This window comes from Camelus bactrianus, chromosome 14, assembly GCF_048773025.1.
Source record: "Camelus bactrianus isolate YW-2024 breed Bactrian camel chromosome 14, ASM4877302v1, whole genome shotgun sequence".
Lineage (NCBI taxonomy): Eukaryota > Metazoa > Chordata > Mammalia > Artiodactyla > Camelidae > Camelus > Camelus bactrianus.
The window spans coordinates 58,408,844-58,428,591 of record NC_133552.1 but is presented as its reverse complement, the minus strand read 5'-3'; the positions used below and the strand labels follow the sequence as shown (position 1 = coordinate 58,428,591).

Genomic DNA, 19,748 nt, shown 5'->3' with positions numbered 1-19,748 from the left:
GCAAGGCTTCATGTTAAAATATTTCACCAGTGTCATCATTCGTCACCGACATAAATATTCAGTAGTGATGCTGGAAAATTGGTAATATGCCCATTCATGCCAAATCACTCGCTATGTTTCCTTTCAAGTGAGATCTGTTGTGGATATGGTTAAAAGAAACTGTGATTTTTTTTTTTCTTCCTTCAGAGCAGATGCGCCGTAAGAAATTGAGAGTAAGAATAACAACTATCCTGACAGCTTTCACGTATTCATCTTGCCTAGGTTGCTTTTAATGCTGGCTCAAGTCCTACAGCCCTCCGCCCTCCCCTTCCCTTTCTTTGCTTAGTGCACATTGTAAAGAATATATTTATATGTACATTAGTTAAAGAGGCTTTTTGTGTTCAAAGGAAGAAGTTAGTCATCACCAGAAAAGCTTTGTTGCAAAACAAAAACACACATTTCCCCTTTCATTTTTCCTTGTTAAAAATAACAAATGCAAGTGACTGTAAAGGCAGTAACACAAAAGATGGCATCAATCATAATGATTCTCAATAGCCACATAAATATTATTTTTCCAGGTTTGAATGAAACAGCTAATAGTTTGAAGTAGGTGTGGTAATTAAGTCCTGTCGGGTTGTGACATATTAAAAATAATGTTTCTCACATAACAATGGTTATATGTACTTAAGCTCTTATCAGGGTGATATTAAGTCATATTTTATTGGAGTTGCTCATTTACTGCTAATAGTATTGTAAAAGCCTTTGTTACGAGTTTAAATAGTTACATAGTTAGATGTATTTGGTTATTTTTGTCATTTTGTCAGTAATCTCTATAAAGGTGATTATTACAGCCCTTGTCTATAGTTGGTAAATATTACACCATTCTGGTGTACATTTTTAATCTATTAAAATGTTCTGATTACTCCTTATTCATTTTTTTCCCTCTGTACTAGTCATACATGGAAATATAGACAGCTTAGTAACAGAGAAAGCACTGTACCTGTGGTTGTCCAAATGTTGAAACGATGAGGTTGGGGAAGACTGTGCCTTGTTCAAAGTGGCAATTGTAGGGTCTTAGGAAATTATAAGGATGATTTTACTTAATTGTATTTTTAAATTTCCCAGCAGTGTATGTATTAAGTCATATGATATGTCATAATATATGTAAGTTCTCTACTTCGTTCTAATATCCATATTGTCTCAGCCTTCAGCAGACTTGGAGCCAGTCTTTGGCGCTCAGGACTCCCAGCTCCTGGTGTTCGGATGCTCAGTAATTTGGCATTACCTTATGGGATGTGTGAATTTTAGTACAGTCGTCCCTTGGTATCCTCGGGTCTTTGGTTCCAGGACCCTTGAGGATACCAGAATCTGAGAATGCTTGACATCCTTTACATAACCTTTGCACACCCTCCCATTGACTTTAGGTCGCCCCTGGATTACTTATACCTAAATGATATATATAGGAACTTTATGGAATTTTTTCCCCCAAATATTTTTGATGAATGCTCGGTTGAATCCAGGGACATGGAACACAAGGATATGGAGGACCAAGTGTAATTCAAATACTGTGCCCCACCCCCCAAGAAAAACATACCATTACTTCATCCTTATAGATTTTTGTCACGGTCAGAAAAATACATCGAAGTACCTTTATGACATAGTTCATTGCTTTTATACAGCCGTTTCAAGGGAAACCAGAAGAGTACTTCTGGGTCAGTTTCAACATGAATAATGAATGTCGGTAAGTATATTTGAAAACCGGACAACCTTCCAACAATAGGTGGGAGTCCATGGGAATTTGCTGGATTGAAATCCCACATGGTTTTGCTTTACAGCCAAGTCTTTCAAAGATCTGATTGCGAAGCTCTCCTCTGACACCATGGGGCAAATGTTTGATTTCCATTTTCTAATTGGAGCCTTCACCTTCTGTTACTCTGTCCTCTGCATGCGCCCCCCCCCCCCCATTTTAAACATCATTATTATTCCTGCCATGAAGATACTAGGGAAAAAAAATCCAGATATTTATGACATTGAGCCTTGATATTTTATTTCACATAAAGTTTAAAATTCCGTTGTGTGTTTAATCACATCTTTGTAGTGCTTGTCCCAATTGCAGGTGAGTTATAATTTAGGTAATTATGCATTGACTGCCTGTCTCTTCTCTTAGCCTTCTGTTCTCTGCCCTCCTGGAGAGTATCTATTGTGTTACTGCGAAAGCCTCCAGATCCAGGATTGGGCAGCCTGTAGCTGATTAGTAAGTACTTGCTGGCTGGATAGAAGAAGGGATGGTTTCAGGAGTGTATTTTAATTTCTCCATGCCGTGTTTTCAAAGAATAATGAAACTCCACAGTGTTGAAAGAGACTTAAAGCTATTTTTTTCTGACTCCTTGTGTTTATATTACATTGACCTCTTCCTTACAGTTTATTTTTAAAAGTAAAATTGGTAGTAGATTATTGATGGTGGACTTTGTTTCTGGTATGTGATGGCATGTAGGAAAAGCCAACATATTGGTTCTTTGGAGGCTGTGGTTCATGGAACCTGACTATGCAAGGTTCCAAGTGCCAGTCAGTCAAGGAAATGAAACTGTCAAACACCCAATACTTTTCCCCTGGGGTTTTCTTGTGCATTGAAAATGCATCTTGGCACTTATGTGGGTTAAATGTTTGATAGCTGGTAGTTTTACCTTATAAACTACGGGCCCTTAAGAAATAAAGAGGGAGAACTCATCCATTTTAAACATCGGTAGGCATTTAAAAACTATTATTGGATAGGGAGTTTTGAGATACAGGTGGAGATGTTGTGATGTCCTGGTTCTGCTGGAACATAGATTGGGAAGAGCTGTGCCAGCTGCTTCACTTCTCTTGGCCTCAGGTTTCTAACAAGTACGATGAGGGGTCTTTTTCACTAGTCAGATACTTATTGGTCATCTTCTGGTTGTCAGTTGTGACCCCAAACGCTTGGACAAAAAGTTCCTGTCTTCAAGGCATTTGGAAACTTAAGTAACTGCAGGCAGTGAATTGTTTCTTAAGAAACAAACAAAAAACTAGAGGCAATATCCTATGTTGGGCATATAGAAAAGATACAGATTGAGAATTTAATACAGCTGTAGACTAGAGATCTCTGTTCGTGTATAAACAAAACATAACCCCATGGTCTATTTCTGCTTCATAGTCAATTACGTGTTTCCCCTTGATTTCAAAAAATTTCCAAAGCAGTTCTCCTGGAACTTTAAAATGAATTATTTTCATGCATGGGGTCTTGGTTTAATCCCCAGCACCTCCTCTTAAAAAAAATAAATAAGTAAACCTAATTTAACTCCCCCACAAAAGTTAAAAAAAACCGAACAACTAAAAAGTTATTTTCAAAATGAAACTGCACCAGTGGGAGTGTGAGAGGAGTTTAGGAAATAAAAGTGAGTGGTTCTTTATCTAAAGATCACCATCTCTAATCTCACTGCAGACCAGGCCCTTGACCATTGTCACATGCTCTCCTGACCCCTCAGGGACTGGGCGCTAGAGCTCATCTTTGATAAGTGTATTAGGGAAAGAGGGGGGATGCCAGTGCTTCCAGTGTTGCCCTTTGTAAGTATCCCCACACACGTCTCTTTGGGATTTTTAAAAGTGTTACCAATGCTTTGACAGTGAGTAGAACGTAGGCAATGACAGTTTCTGCCTAAGTTGTGTTATCACGAAATCAACTATGATCTGTTGAGTGTTCTTTTCATTCCATTCTTGGCAACCAGGATTAATCTGTTAGAAATTTCCCCCTCATTTAGGGAGAAACTCTTTAATACTTAGAAAAAAGACATCAAGCTTCAAAAGTACACTTTGAGTGGAAGTTTATTGAAATACTGTGGTTAAATTGAAAGCTATCATAAAATCAGGTGCTCTGTTCTGGAAACACTTTCATTTCTTTTCTGCATTTGCATTTTAATAGATTGTGTCACATGGGGAAATGTTTCAATCTCTTGAACACCTGGAAAGTCTATTTTAGGCTTGTGATGTGTTTAAGAGTCTTTATCCAGACATTATTCCAAATACAGTCATGCTCCTCATGGTAGGAGAATCCTGCCTCGGGGTCTGCTGTGGGGAGAAAGCCGTGTGTAGAGCTTGGGTTGTTGATACATCAGTAGAAACCAGTGTATCTGCTCTGGTTGATTTTTTTAGCCAAAATTTGGGGCTGTTTAAGTCAATAATTAGTTAATGGTTTCTCTCTGTACTTCAAGTGGTTATTTCTATGTGTCCTGTTGGTTCAGTGACTGATCTTACCCTCTGCATGATCGAGGAATATAATCAAAAAGTAGAAAGATTTTTGAGGGTGTGGTAAGGAAAACAGTGCACCTACTTCTTTCTGTCCTACAGAGATATTTGAACAGACCCTGTAGTATATGTGGATTTGCCCTTAAATATATTTTTTTTACATAAATAATTCCATATATCAAGATCAGCAGTGCTTTGAGGCAGAATCATGGATTAATTTTTTTCATTACCTTCAAATATTTAAAGATAGATTAAGATGGAAATGGTTGCTTTCTGGTATGTAGTCATTTTTAGATTTTTTTTTTTCCTTTTTTCTTCTGTTGGTGTCAGACTGGCTTGGGCTCATAAAATTTATTTCCTTTAGGGGGAACTATAAATCTATTATTCTGACTTTTTCGAGAATAAAATGGCAATAACATCTTAAAATTATATCTCATCCTTCTATAAATCTTCTCTATATTTTCCTTTTTACTCAGCATAAAAATGAAAAGGGAGTCAAATAGGGCTTAATGAGTTCCACCAACGGGTGATACTGCAGATCAAAGTATTTCTCTTGGTACCAACTTTTAAATATTAGTCTTTACATAATCCTCTAAATGGAAGGAAAAGAAACATGTATTTCACAATGATGAGTCATCAGTGTTACTAGAAAATGGTTCTTCCTTGACTTCCAGATTAAATAAATACTTGTTGACATAAATAGAGTAATAAAAGGCAGCACCTGTGTAATCCAGACGGTCGGTGGTTTATGGTACAATCAGATAAGGTGCTATTTATTAACACATTGTCAAGTCTGTAGACACACATCAGGGAATTTTAAAAATTGCATGAAGAATTTTTCATTCCTCTTGATGCCAAATGTTCTAAATACATCTTTAACAAAGGAGACCCTACAGGGGTTTCATGCTTAATTGACCTGGCCTTCAGATATGTCTTCTCTTGATTCTTGCTATATCCAGGTCGCCAACTTTTCTAGATGAGATTAAGGTTTGAAATTTTAGGTAGGAAAATGTGTACCTTGTAACTCGGAGGTAAACATTCAGTATAATAGAAGCTTCTCTTTTCTCGCTCCTTGATTCTTACATTCATTTTTGTCAGAATTAGATGACATAAGAGAGACCTCTGGTTGTCATCAGTAGACGTTTTAAATGTATTCATGCACAGGGAGTTGGGGTGGAGGTGGAGGTGCTGCGATGTCTCAGATCTGCTGGCGGTGGAACTTTGGGAGAGCTGTGCCCATCATTTCACTGGCACAATGAAGATCCTCTCGATTGCAGCGTAGTAACCCTAAGTGGCATGGATACTGGGTTGGGTGTGTGTGCGTGTGACTTCCTTTGAGTTAGGATGTCACACCAGGATCAGATTCATATTATTGGATTCTGTTAAAGAAGTGTGAAATTTAAAGTTGGAAAATTAACCAGCGAGTAAAGTGATCTGTGACTTGACCAACACCAAAGTGAATGCATTTTCTTTATTTCTAATGATGGTTTTGAACCACTATGTTATATGGGATCCTTGGTGCCCTGTGGTAATGAAAACAGTCTTTGGAATCAACCCACCTGAACGTTAATCCCAGCCCTGCCAACATACCTTTGTCAAGTTATTTAACCTCTATCTGCCTCAACTCAGGTACAGTGAGGGTGATAGTCTGGAAATAGTCCCAGTCGTTTTCATGTGTGTGAGAATTAAGAGAATATATGTATATATATAAAGCATTTAAAGCAATGTCTAGGAAATAGCTGCCATTGATTTATTACTATTATTATTTTTTTTTTTTGGCAGGAGTGGGGGTCAGGTTTATTTTTTTAATAGCAGTACTGGGGATTGAACCCAGGACTTTGTGCTTGCTAGGCACCCATTCTGTACCCTCCCCCTAATTTATTTTTGACTAAGTGACATGATGAAATCTTAGGGATTCTTCTTTTTGCCTTTTTTCCCCCTACAAAATCCAAATGAATATGTTAATTTTTATAAAATGGTTGGGCATGGTGAAGTGTGTGTCTGTTTTCCCTGATGCAAGGAAAAACAGATAAATGACCAAGACTAACAAGCCACAAAACAAAATTGACAGCATGTTTGTTTGTTTGTTTGTTTGTGTCTTGTTTTTGTTTTCATCAGAGCTTAGCTTCATTCCTGAGTTCATTTTAATTTGGTTTTGCAGCAAGAGCTCAGTTTTGCATATAAGTACAAGACATCTGGTTTACTTTTTGTTTGGAGATGATATGGCTGAAATTTATTACAGAAGTCTATTTTGTAATTAAGGAAAGACAGTTGGAAATTTTATAAAATAATTTTCATTGCAATGGAACCTTGGAATTATTCCAGGGAAGTGGATGTGTTTCTTAAGAGTAGCAGGAACTTACCATTTTTTAGAAAATGCTGGTCAAAATGTAGAACTTCTATGTATTCACCTTTTTCAAAAAGCATGAAAAATGACAAATTTCACAAGTGAAAGTTAAAGTTGACCTAAGGCAGTTTTAGATTGTGGAGGCTTCAGATTTTATTCATGGGATGTTTTCAGAGACATTTCGTGGTTTGTTCACTCCAGTTAATTCCAGGCAGTCCTTCTGCATTTCTATCAGATGGGCATTCTGATACTTTAAAACTTCCTCTTGCTCAAAATGGGGTTGAAACAACCTGCGATGAAAATGAGATTCCCAGTTCTCATAAACTGTAGATGATATTTTTAATGCAGTTAAAGGCTAACACATACGACAGAACAGATACAATTCTACTATGCATATAGCCAAAATAGTGTTAATGAACTAACCATTTAAATTCCACAACTTACTGGCTGGTATGATGCATTCGGGTAGATGCAAAAATGCTTCTCTGTGGGTGGAGAGAGCTTAGTGAAGACAAAGAGCACTTACTCCATTAACCTGCCTGCCAGGTAGCTGTGTTGGTTGGGCAGGGAGCACCTACCTGTCCGAAGTCTTGGCATGCACCCTCAGTTATGTCCGAGAACCCTTTCTCTCTGAAATTCAGTGATTCTATCTTCCTGCAGAACTTGCTAAAAACAACTTGATGTAAAAGAAAACCAAAAATAGGTGGTAAGGACTTCAGAGGATTTTTATGATAGTCGTTTCCATACACTGTCTAATGTTTCAGAGATGAGCTGTATGACAGAGGTTTCGTCTGTTGGCAGCTACAATCTAGTTCCCTATCAAATTGAGCATCAGCCCGAAGTATGATTTGGACTCTTGCCCTTTATCTTGTCATTTCAGAGCAACATCATAAATTTATTTGACATTTTAAAACTTGTTACAGTACCGACACTTCCATTGTCTCATTTCATCTGTAATAGCAACAGAGTAACAAGAAGTCTGCTGCCATCTCCTCTGGCTGCAGACCTTGTGCACAGCAGACCCGTGTCCTTCTCTGCCGTCTCGTCCAACGCTCTTGTTACTGTCCCCGTCGGTTTTTATGTGGGAACCACAGAGATATGATGCCTGTAATTGAAAATTAAAGAACCAGGTTGCCCCAAATCATTCATCAGCACACAGATTACACCCATGAACATCAAGGAAGCATCTCCACGTGCCAGTGTGCTGGGAATTTTGCGCAAGGTAGAGACTGTATTCTGTATTCTCCCTGAGCGTTTTCTAAAGATAAGTCACCCTTTCTCATGTGTTACAGTATTTTACACAATAACGGCTGTTTTTTAGGTCAGGGTGAAATTATGTTTAGCATAGGATTTCCTATGACATGAGGACATCATCGTAATCACAAGTAGTTTCAGAAATTCGCCCAACCTCAACACTCCACCTAAAACCCGTGTTTCAGTGTGTGTGTGTGTGACAGCTGGTGACGTGTATCTGGGTATGTATGTGTGTATGTGTGTTGATACATAAACTGTAATTTGAGTTACAAGTATAAGAGTGAGAAATATTTTAATTCTTTGGTCTTCACTGTCCCCATTCTGTTTATCCAGTTTTTACATGAGCTTCTTTAATCAATTTTCACAGGGACTTGGCATTTGAAAAGGAATTAGTCCTAGAATGGGGGTGGGACATGGGTCTTTTTCATCTGTAGGAAAGATTACTGGTTCTGAAAACGAGATGATCACCTTAGCCTGTTGTTATGTCCCTACATTTTTGAGACATTTTCACTGATGCCTTGTTATGACTTTTTAACAAGGTATGTTTGTCAAACAACAGTGTATAAGTGGAATGTGTACGACATTGATTTGATATGTTTATACTGCAGTAGGATCGCTGTTGTAATGTCAGCCAACACCTATCACACCACATAATTATTCTCATGGTAGGAGTGATGAAGATCTAGTCTGTTACCAAATTTAATATTTGTAATATTGTTTTGTTGTCTATAACCACTGTACTGTGCATTAGGTCTCCAGGAGTTATTTGTCTGCCAGTTGCAAATATAGACATTTAAACAACATCTCTTATTCTCTCGCTGCCCCTGTCCCTCCTGCCCCTGGTAACTTCCACTTTACTCTCTGGTTTTATGAGTTTATTAATTTTTTAAGATTCTACGTATAAGTGCTATTATACAGTATTTATCTTTCTTTATCTGACTTATCTCTCTTAGCATAATGTCTTCAAGGTCCATCCATGTTGTTGCAAGTGGCAGAATTTACTTTTTTCTCATGGCTGAATAGTATTTTACTGTGTGTGTGAGAGAGAGACAGAGCCATGCATACCACATCTTTTTTCACTCACCTGTTGATAGGCATTTAGGTTGCTTCCATATCCCGGTTATTGTCAATAACGCTGCACTAAATATGGCAGTGCAGCTGTCTTCTATATACCCTGTTCCATTTCTGTTGTGACTTTGAAAATAAAGTTTTTAAATTTTATAATTGATCATAAGTTTGCAAGTTCTTAGCTCTAAAATTTGTTATTCTAAATTGTAATGGGAGGGATCATGGTATCATAGTGAGGTCTTATTTGTCATTCAAGCCCTTAGGAGTGAAAACAACGTAATACTTGTTATGAGCCTTTTTTTTTTTTTTAATACATAACTTAAAGTGGGAGGAGAAGTTAGTGGGAAAGGGAGTTTATTCTCAAATCCTTTCAGAATAGAAATACTGTTAAGCATTCTGAGATGTCTTTAAACATTTGCATAAAGACAGAGTTATCTTTATGTAGGCAATTTTGTAAATGTAGTTAATGTTTAATAGGGCTTGTATTGGACTTTTAAATGGAGAATAATATGGTTAGAGGACTTAATAATTGGAATTGACAGAATGAAGATCTGAGAAGGTTACTATTGGGCGAATCACAGCAAAATGACTTCTTATGTTAGAAGAATCCCATTCAGTTCTGCTGTAGATCTCAAGACAGAAGGGGGCTATAGAAGAACGGGTCAATTCCCCTGTTGGTGTAGTTCAGATAAATCGTGTTACTAACGTCTGGTGACTCAGCTCTAAACTCGGCAGGGGCTTAGAGCTTATGAGAACGGTAGCCTGGAGCCTTAGATGCATCAATCCAGATGAATTCCCACTTAAAAACACCTTTTTTCCTTTCTTACTCATTCAGGCTTTGAAAGAAGGTTTGCTTTTCTGTTCTTCCTGCCCAATTGGCATGCCATGGGGGCCCAGGCGCCGTGGGGCGCCTCCCCCCGCCCCCCACTTTTGGATCTCCTGCCCCTCACAAGTTTCCGGTGATGGAAAGACAAAGAGATTCTTCCATTGTCTGTTTTACTGTTTATTTCTTTTCTTTTTCTTTTTTCTTAAATGAAGGAAGTGAGGATTGAACTCAGGACCTCATGCATTTTAAGCATGCAGCTCTACCACTGAGCTACTTCCTTCTCCCCCTGCCCCAGCTGTGTGGTATAGAAATAAAAAAAAATTTGGAAATTTGCAGGAAAATAGTATCTAGAAAAATCTTACAATTTAGTCTCTACAAGGCTCAGTGTTTTATAGTGACACAGTTTTATTTTTGCTCATTCATCTTATCATGTTTGGGAAAGGCTCCAATCCCAATTTTAGCCATCATTTTGTTCTCTGTTGTAAACTTTTTTTGTAACATGTAATAAGGTTGCAGCATACCTTGTAACATAATTTAACAATTTTTAATGCAATTTATAACATGTGATAAGTTTTTTGTAATAAGTTTGTAACTGGATGTATCACTATTTCCCACGTCCTGGGAAAACCTGTGTTCAGTGTGCTTTGTATTTTGATGGTCTTAAATAGAAATTTGGAAAATTGGGTTCCTGAGCAAGGCTTCCCATTTGCTTTTGGGGCCCCAGATAGTTGGATCACATTCTCCTTTGTTGGGCTGAAGTAACTCAGCGCTATGGTCTCCATCCCCACACTTAACTTCTGTGGTTCTTTTGAAATAATTGGCTGAAACACATTAAGGTTTGCTTGTCAAAAATGTCGCTAATCTCCCCCCACCCCGTGTAATATTCACTTTAGTGAGAGAGGTTGTCTGTGGCGCTTCCTGTTCCCAGAATCTCTCCTGTGTTTTGTCTCCTTACGTTATACTTTGGACTTTTGGGCCTTTTTGTTTCCTTTGCTGAGACTGAGGCCACCCACCTGGCAAAAATGGCCGGGTGATCAAGACTGAGTCTGGACAAGACGGGAAAAAAATGATACCCAGGTGCAAAGTGAATTGACCTAAAAATCTGAGGATAAGGAGTAATGTGTTTTGATCTGAGAAAAGAAAACAGTGTTGGACTCTACTCCACGCCCGTTTTGATGACTTTTCACAGCATTTGAAGGCGCAGCCCATTCAGCCTTGAACCTTTTCTTGGCCTTCACGTTGTAACCTCCTGGCACTTTAAAGCTCTCTTACTCCTTTCTGATGAAAATATTAGCCATTCCGGATTTGTGACTAGTGAGTCCACTCAGCTCTGAGTAAAGCTTTCGGCGATGGGCAACACGGACTTTAAATCTGAGGCCTGTGAGCCCCTGACTGCCCGAGAGGCTGGGATCCTGCAGTGAACTGACTTCATTACAAGCCCGCACAGGCCTTATTTAATGCAACCAAGTTTGGAATGCTGGTAAGGAACACAGTTAAGGTCTTGGTCTGAGAGGACTTTGATGTCCTGCAGAAGCCTGATTTCCCCCTAATAAGCATGAACCGCATGTGCGGTGTAGCTCTCAGGAGATGAATATTTGTTCGTGTAGGATACAACTGCAGACATACCCTGAGAGTGATGGGAAGGTTGGGCAGGATATGCCTTTGGAGGAAAAAGAAGAACTAGTGTGCAAGGCTTTGCCAGGCAAATCCATAAATACCAGGCCAAGAGTACTCCTGCAAACGCGTCAGTTCGGGTTTTACCAGGAATGATGGACAGGCACTTGCAGGTTCTGCCAATAGAGAATTTCCTTCAAAGTTTAGCTACATGTCTTCTGTACAGATTTCAAACCCTCCTCAAGCCCCTTTCCCCTTACACAGACATTTCTACTCTCTTCTTAGTTCCTAGAGTTTTGTGTGGAAGAATGCGCGAGAGGCCATTATTCTGTGGTTGTCTTCTTAACTTTCCCAGAAGGAATGCACATTGAGTCCCAGGGCCGGTACCCTGTGCAGTCCTTGGTAGCCTGGATTGCTGAGAAGGCTTGCTGTTCATGTTGTTTACTTGTGCAAGGAGAAAGGTTTCAGTTCCACATCAGGTTTTCACACCCCTGCACATTCCTGGGGCAGCCTGTAGCTTGTCATCAGACCATCTTTGTTGCCTCTCGTCTAGAGGAGTCATGGAGGATCCGTGGACTGCCTGCCCTCCCCTCCAAGGGAGACAGGAGAAGGGACACACCCCCTCCCCACAGCTGAGGAAACGATGGGCCTGTGGGTGCATCCCTTATGCGGGGTGGTGGGGGGATGGTGGGCGCACACTGGGCTGGGGGTGATGTGGGAGATTTTGAGTGGGTGTGACTTCATGGTGAGGAGAGCCTTTGGAAGAAGGAGAGGCTGAGGCAAGGCTGGTGAAGTAGGACCATTCCTGATGGAGGGAGGGGGGATATTTGAGGCAGCACAGAATCCGGTCAGGCGGTGGACTGTAGAACATACCAGAATGAGCGCTGGAGCGGACCATCTTTTCCGTCTGGGTTGCTGCCGGCTTCAGGCCAGGGGACGCTGTGCAGTCTCGGGAGCACTTGTTGATGAAGGTGTGACCACCACTCAGATATTTGGCACCGAAATCTCTTCCTACTGGAACAGCTGCTGAGATGGGGAGTGGTACAGGATCGATCTGAGCGGAGACGCAGTATCGGATAACAACACTGGGATCCTTAGATACCTTGAAGCTGCAAAGAACAGAATTAGAATGAAGAGCAGGATGAAATCTTTTCTTTGTTAGGTTTAAACGATTTCCATAGGTGCTTCCTGCCTTGAGGCGTAGGCGGACTGGAACCATATACGGGTGCATGCTGTTTCTAACCGCTTAGGTCCACACTGGGTGTGGGTGGTGTAGTGTGGGTGCCCAGACAAGGGTGGGCTTGGAACTGGGGATGTCCCACCACCCCCCAGCTGGCCCTCCTGCTTTTGTCACAGGGCCATGTCTCTGAGTTGAGGTGGAACATTCCTGTGCATTTGAATTTGACCAGTGACTACCCCCACCCCCTTTTAAATTGATACCGACCTTTGGTGCCCTCTTTCATCGCTCCCTTGGGAGGTCAGTGCCAGTCTGCCTCAGCATTGGCCTCCATTCTCATCATGAGGTTCCCATAATGACTTTTCTAAACAGAGCAAAAAAAAAAAAAAACAAACAAACAAAAAAAAACACAACAGTTTCTAAACACATTCACTTAATCTTTCATCCATCTGGTGAGAAATACTTATCAAACCCTTAGCAGGAGGGCTCTCATTCCAAACCTGTGTGTGTTCTGCTGGACAGTGCATCTGTAACCATCGCAGTGTGGCTGTGATCGGCCATGTGAAAGGAGAGGCCCAGAGCGCTGTCTCTACTTTCAGGGTGACTTAAGCATACTTGGGGAGGGGCTGCTGTGGTGGAACCGACCAGAGAATGAGTTGGGTTATCCAGGAGGTGGGAATGGCTGGTTGCGGTGACCCTGACCTGGAAACCAGGGAATCCAGGCCGCTTGACCCGAGTGGAGGGAGTGTGGGCAGGAGCGGTGGGGGCCCAGCCAGGCGGGGGTGGGCTGTGCAGGGCACGGGAACGGTTTTCATCTCCATCCCTAGAGCAGCAGGATCTCCGTGGTGGGACGCCTCATCCCACACCTATCTGTGCGTCCCAAGGTCCCATCTCCTCGGGAACCTCATGATGGGGTAGATTGGGATTTTGAGGGGGTTTTCTCTTTTAAATCTTGAAAGTATTTCAACAAGTTTTGTATCTGAGTCCTAGTTCACACTTAGCCACATGGCTTATGGCCATTTGATTCTTCAGTTTTAATTTAATTGTATCGGGTGTAACCGAGGCAAATTCTGTCCTTATGACCGTTCAAAGCGACTCACAGGGAGAAAGCAAGCAACGTATTTTTGTGAACCTTAAACGCAGAAAATTATTGTATAATGAGTTAGAGTCTGTAAAATCTGTGCACACAATTTGAAACTCAGGACAGAGTGTTGCCTGGATTTATTTTTGTAGTTCTAAATAATGACTGATATTTCATAGGTACTCAGCTGTTGCTAGTTATATAAAAAGTGAATTGCAGTCACATCTCAGTTCTGGAAGAGCATGGAGGTTGCCTCTTTGTCGGGGGCAGTTACAGAACACCAGCCGCTCCCCCTTCCCTGTGGCTTACGGGTGTGAGCTTTCCAAAAGTGTATCAGAAGATTTATCATAAGGAAAACATAGGTCATTTTTCCATAAAAATAAAAATGCTATTCAGTGGGCATGTTTCCTCTTCCACCCCCAACCCTCCTTCTCTGGGAAAAAAAAAAACAGAAACTGGTGCTTAATCAGGGTTCCAGATGTTTGTATGTATTTATTTATTTCGATATTTATAGTGTTTTCTGTCAGGCAGTTTGCCTCCCTGGGTGCATTCCAGAAATTTTAGAAACATACATGGCAAAGCCACGAAGATCAAAGAGCCATGTCCCAGGAATGCTTTGCAGCACTAGGCCTGTCCCTGGAATGCTTTATATGACAGGAACCAAGCAGGAGCTCTCAATGTCCACGTCACGTGCTGAGCAGTGTTCCCCGTGGGGACCAGGCACCTGGTGAGGAACCCATCCCTGTGGGGGCGCTTCCTCTGCCCAGTGAGGGGCGTTCACCTGAAACCCTCCTGCAGGCCAGGGACTTCTGTGAGCTCACTGGGACATCTCCGGGCTCCTGTATCTCCTACATTTTATGGTTGATGTTTCTGTTATTTCTTCTTTGAAAAAAAAGGATTAATTATTTTTCCAACCTTCTTGAATATTAGTAGTTCTGCCACATAGACTTTTAAAGACTGCCCATTAGAAGTGTGAGTTTCATTTTCTATGTTACTTTAAAAATATGTAATAGCTACCTTCTAAATGGAAAACAGGAAGCCTTTTTCGTAGTAACTGATTACTGCCGCTGTGACCAACACTTCTGAACAAGGCAGCTCCCTCAGAAGTTGAGGAGGGAAGAGAATCAGCCAGAGTCAGGAGATGTGGAAGTTGCTTCCCTTCTGAGTCAGAAAGGCCCAGACACAACTGGCCATCCTGATAAGTTCTTCCCTGAATGTTTTAAGGATTGTGGACTTATAGGCTCATCCATCATTGTTATTCAAGTGATCAGCAGATATTCTCTTGCCTCTGCTCCTTAACCCCAGATCTCCTCTGGTTGGGAGTCAGGAGGGAGGTGGGGGAGGACAGGGCAGGGAGGTGTGTGAAAAGAAAGCATCTCAGTACCTTGGTTCCTGTCCTGAATGATGCATGCAGTGTTCTCCACAGAGAACACCACGTCAGGTATAATCTTTACCCTGCTTTCCTTCACCCTGGCCAACTCTAGGTGTCACCTGTCCGGAAGTCCGCAATGCTTTCGTGCACTAACCCAGGAACCTTTTTGCAGCAACCCAGGAACCTTTTTGCAGCAGCAGCTCAGCTGGTGTTAACCAGCTAAGGTGCTGGCAGGTTGGACAACCTTTGTCCTGGACCCTTCCCATGCCTCTTTACAATTTAAGGTGCTTGATTCTCCACCCACCTTTTTCCCCAGCATGTTTACCCCTTCTTAAGTGAGAGAGCTGAAAGGAGTTGCTCTCAAGCTTGGGGAAGTTATTGCAAAGGGCTGTGGAATTCTCCATCTCCTCCAGGATGGCCTAGTTGGAGAGGAACCTTTCTCCTTCATCTCCTTTGAGAATTCCAGCCTTGCCACCAGTGACTTCAAGGATATAACTTGACATAGGCTCCCATTGTCACCAATTCATGCAAGAAATACCATCAGAAATGCTGCTCCCTGCCCAAACCATGGTTACCCAACTTTTTTTGGTTTCCTTTTAATTTGAGACCTCCTTTCCTGCCCCAACAGACACCTCCGCCTTGGCCCTGACACACTGCACATTTCTAACCTAAGTTACCAGGAGTAGGTGGGCGTGACAGTTTGGATGGATTCTGAGAGGAGGATCAGCTTGAATCTTTCCTTCTACTCTATTCTTTTAAAAAAATTTTTTTTAGGTTATGGTAAAATACATGTACCATAAAATGTACCATCTTAATGATTTTTAAGTTCAGTGGCATTAGTTACATTCACATTGTTGTGCAGCCATCACTACCATCCAATCTTCAGAATTTTTTCATCTTCCTAGATTGAAACTCCTAGATTGAAACTTTGACGCCACTAAATAATAATTCCCCATGCCTGGCTTCCTGCCAGCGCCCACTCTACCTTCTGTCTCTGTGAATTTGAGTACTATTCTCACTATTCTAGGTTCCTACTTATAGAAAGTGGAATCATACAGTTTTTGTCCTTTTATGACTGGGGCTTATTTCACACAGCAGAACACCATTCCTCAGCGTTCACCCGCATTGCGGCGTGTCAGAGTTACCTTCCTTTAGGCTGAATAATACTCCGCTGCGTACATATATACACCACATTTCTGTTTTCTATTCAGTCATCGATGGACACTCGGGGTTGCTTCTGCTTTTGGAGATGGTGAATAATGCTGCCGTAAACATGGGTATATATGGATCTCTTTCACAAACCTGCTTTCAGCTCTTCCGAGTGTAGACCAAGAAGTAGAAATACTGGATCATATGATATAATTCTATGTTTCTTTTTCTTTTTCTTTTTTTTTTTTTGAAAATTTTTTTAAAGGAACAGCCATACTGCTTCCATAGCCCCTGCACCATTTTACATTCTCACCTACCTACAGTGTTTGGGGTTCCAGTTTCTCCACATCCTTGCCAGCATGTGTTTTCTAATTCATGTGTTTGTTTTTGATAGGAGTTATCTTAATGGGTGTGAGGTGGTCAAATTCTTTATTTCCTAGTAAATCCTAGGAGGTGGCTTTGGGCACCACTCCTCCGTGGCAGCAAGGACTAGGTCTCCTGGAAGAACTGAGAACACTTCCCTGAAGACAGGATGCCTATGTGGGTCTTGCCCTTGGAGTGCACGTTTCTTTGTTGCTGGTCTCCTTCCGTCGCCTTTTGCTTGGCATGCTTCCTCTTTTTTCAATCCTACACTTGAAAACGAGATCAAATGCAAACTCTGTTTAGCTTTATTTACAGTTTCTTCAGTCCTTTCCTGGCTTCCTTTTGACAGGCTTGGCAGAAGAAGTCACTTTAAAGTTGTAAGTTAATGTAGATGGCAAGCCCCCCACCTGAATTTTGTTACATGCTGGCAGTTTAGGTAAGTGGATGTTAATGATCTCAGCACCTTTCTGCCCAATGCCAGTGTGCTGGTTTGTGAGAGTCTACAAAAATGATCATATTTAGTCAGTTTGTGGACTAGAAGAAGAAGAAGAATGGCATCTATTTTTATTTGTATTTATAGGGGAAGCCGGAAGTGCCGTCTGGCAGTTCACGAGGCTAAATACACATGAAGAAAGATAAGAAACCCTAAGATGTTTTGTGGGCACAGGGGAGAAGAGAGGGTCCAGATCGGTAACTGTCAGCTGTGTGGGAGACACATTCTCCACTTCGACCTGATGGTTTCTTTTTTCACTTTCCCCTCGCCGTTTCCTTTAAGAATGTAGTCCTAGTTTTAATGACTTTATTGATTTGACGATTGGGTTACAATGTACTTTACTTACTGCTGAAACATTTCTCTCCTGTCAGCACTTAATGTGAATAAATCTACTTTTTGGCACCACTTTGATAGACTGTAGAACTGCTTATATTTGCAGGAAATTTTTTTTTTACTGTGGTCTTTATGTACAGATGCAGTGTGACTTCTTCTCGCCTTTCAAAATCATCATATGTCATAGTTTAGCTGAGAAACAGACACATGCAGGGCTGTTAGCATTGTAGAGTGTCAGAGCAGCGTTAAACAAAAGGTGGGTTTTATGGCTGAGGCACCACAAAAATAGATTTAATATTTATAATTAAAGTCATTTTCTCCCCTCTTGCTACTGTGTTAGTACGTTGCAGTTTTGGATTCATAGTTCATATATTTTTTTGAAATAATAAATATGCTGTATATACCACATACACTTATGATCTGCATATGAATTTAATATTTTGTATCCAGTGAGACCCAGTTAGAATGAATCTTTATTTCGTATCCAGTGAGACCCAGTTAGAATGAATCTTTATTTCGTATCACCGAGTTTATAAGCAGAATCGAAATGTATCTTGCTAATCATTTGTCCATGAAGTTTCTCAACGTTTTCATGAAAAACCATGTCACATATATTTAGCTTTGATCGATTATACGAAGTTCAACTTGGTAGGGGGAGAAGATCATTTACCATCCTTCAAATAATTTTTTATGAAACATGACTTCCCCTTCTAAAAATATTACGTAGTGTAAGTATTTTGTTATTAAATAAAAAGAAACATTGTAAACCGAGTACACTTCAATAAAAAAATAAAATTTTAAAGTTCATAAAATAAATTTGAAAAGATATATAATTTTATTTACACTAAAATTTTTATTCGTAAACGCATGATAAAAGAAGTAATGCGGCAGCATTCAATAAAGCCAGACCACGATCCCCTCTCCGAAGGGAGGCGAGTAGAATCTTCAGCAGCACCTGTATTTAAAGCATGATAAAGCCCATTTTCAGCCAAGTCTCAGGTCTCCAATTCGTATTAGAATCAGCAATGAAGGGCAGAAATCATGTATCTTACAAGCGGCGGCAGTCGTGAAACTGAAAGCGTGTACAGGCAAGAAACAGCTCAGACAGAGTGGTGGCGTTTTTCTGGATACTTTTTCCTTGAAAGAAATGAACTTGCAGGAATGCAATAGAGTCCTTCTTGGAAACGTCCTGCAAACGTGAGCAGTCTTTGGGAACTATCAGCTGACTTACAGTGGCCCTCTGGGTTCTCCTGGGGCGCTGTGTTCTGAGGGGACGAGTCATGGTGCGGCAAAGCACAAAGGTTGAACCAGTTTTTGCTGAACAGACAGTCCTGTCGGTCAAGGATTTTTCGGGTGGGGAACCACCTGCCGTGGGAGAAATGGCCAGAGCTTGCCTTTCCTTGGGGTGGAAGGTTGTCTTTTCCCTGCTCCGTGTGAATAAACATTTTAAGCTGGTGGGGTCAACTGTTGAACTCTTTTCATTTGGGAAGAAAAGAGTGGCTATTAAGAACCTGACCAGGGAGGACTGGCACATCCCTGCGTGCCTGGGAGCCTTTGGAGCGGCTCAGGGCATCCTGAATCATGCAAATTGAGCTGCCTGCTAAGTGAGGAAGGAAGGAATATCACACACAGGAGTTTGATGTCTTTTTATGAGAGAACAAAAGAGTTTCGATTCTTTTCACTTGGAGTTCAGCCTGGCCATTATGTGGCAGAGGAGGCTTAATGAATCATTGTTTAACTACCAATCCCGCCAGGTATTTGGCCATTAAATGGCCTCGTGTATAGAGTTCTTCTCTGACAGGCTCTTATGTGGCTGTGATTAATTGGCATTGAATTGTTATTTAATTACGTCCACAGAAATCTAAGAACAGTTTGTGTTCTGATTAAGTTATTTGATGTAGAAACACGCCCGGCGCTGGGGGAAGTCAGCTCTGTCCGGTACCTGCCTGAACTGCTGACAGGCCAACCTGAGCTCTCGGACCATCTAAGTATCAAAACCCACAGAGACTGGGATTTTAGTTTTTTTTTGTTTTTTTTTTTAAATATACTAAAGTACTTGGGGAACTCAGGTGGACTGTATAAGTCTGTAAATGTTTCCTTTTATGTTGAAATTCTTTTCAAGGTATTTATTGGCCCATGTTAAACATTTTCTGCAAGTATATTTGGCTTCCTCGGTTCATCCTGTGTTCCCGTGTGTGACAGATGTCCACCAGCTGGACACACTGACAGTGAAGAGTCAAGGGACAGACAGGACTGGGTGCAGGTTCTGGTTTGGGTGTCACCAATCTCTGAGGATGGAGCAGTGGGAGAGGGGAGGAGATGGCCCCTGGGGGATAGAGTTCCAAATACAAGGGGAGTCATTGCTTGTAGAGAATGAGCCAGGTAGCAGGAATGAACAGATTGAAAGAAAAATAATTACGTCCCAGAAACCA

General features: G+C 41.1%; 1 protein-coding gene and 1 non-coding gene across 5 annotated transcripts in view; one reads left to right on the top strand and one right to left on the bottom strand.

Moving 5' to 3' along the window:
• The window catches only part of ABCC4 (ATP binding cassette subfamily C member 4 (PEL blood group)), a 190,080-nt gene that overhangs the window by 99,889 nt on the left and 70,443 nt on the right, over nt 1-19,748 (top strand). The window lies entirely within an intron of this gene.
• Nucleotides 9,942-10,015, bottom strand: TRNAF-AAA (transfer RNA phenylalanine (anticodon AAA)). Its single transcript has one exon. It is a non-coding gene; the product is annotated as a tRNA-Phe (tRNA).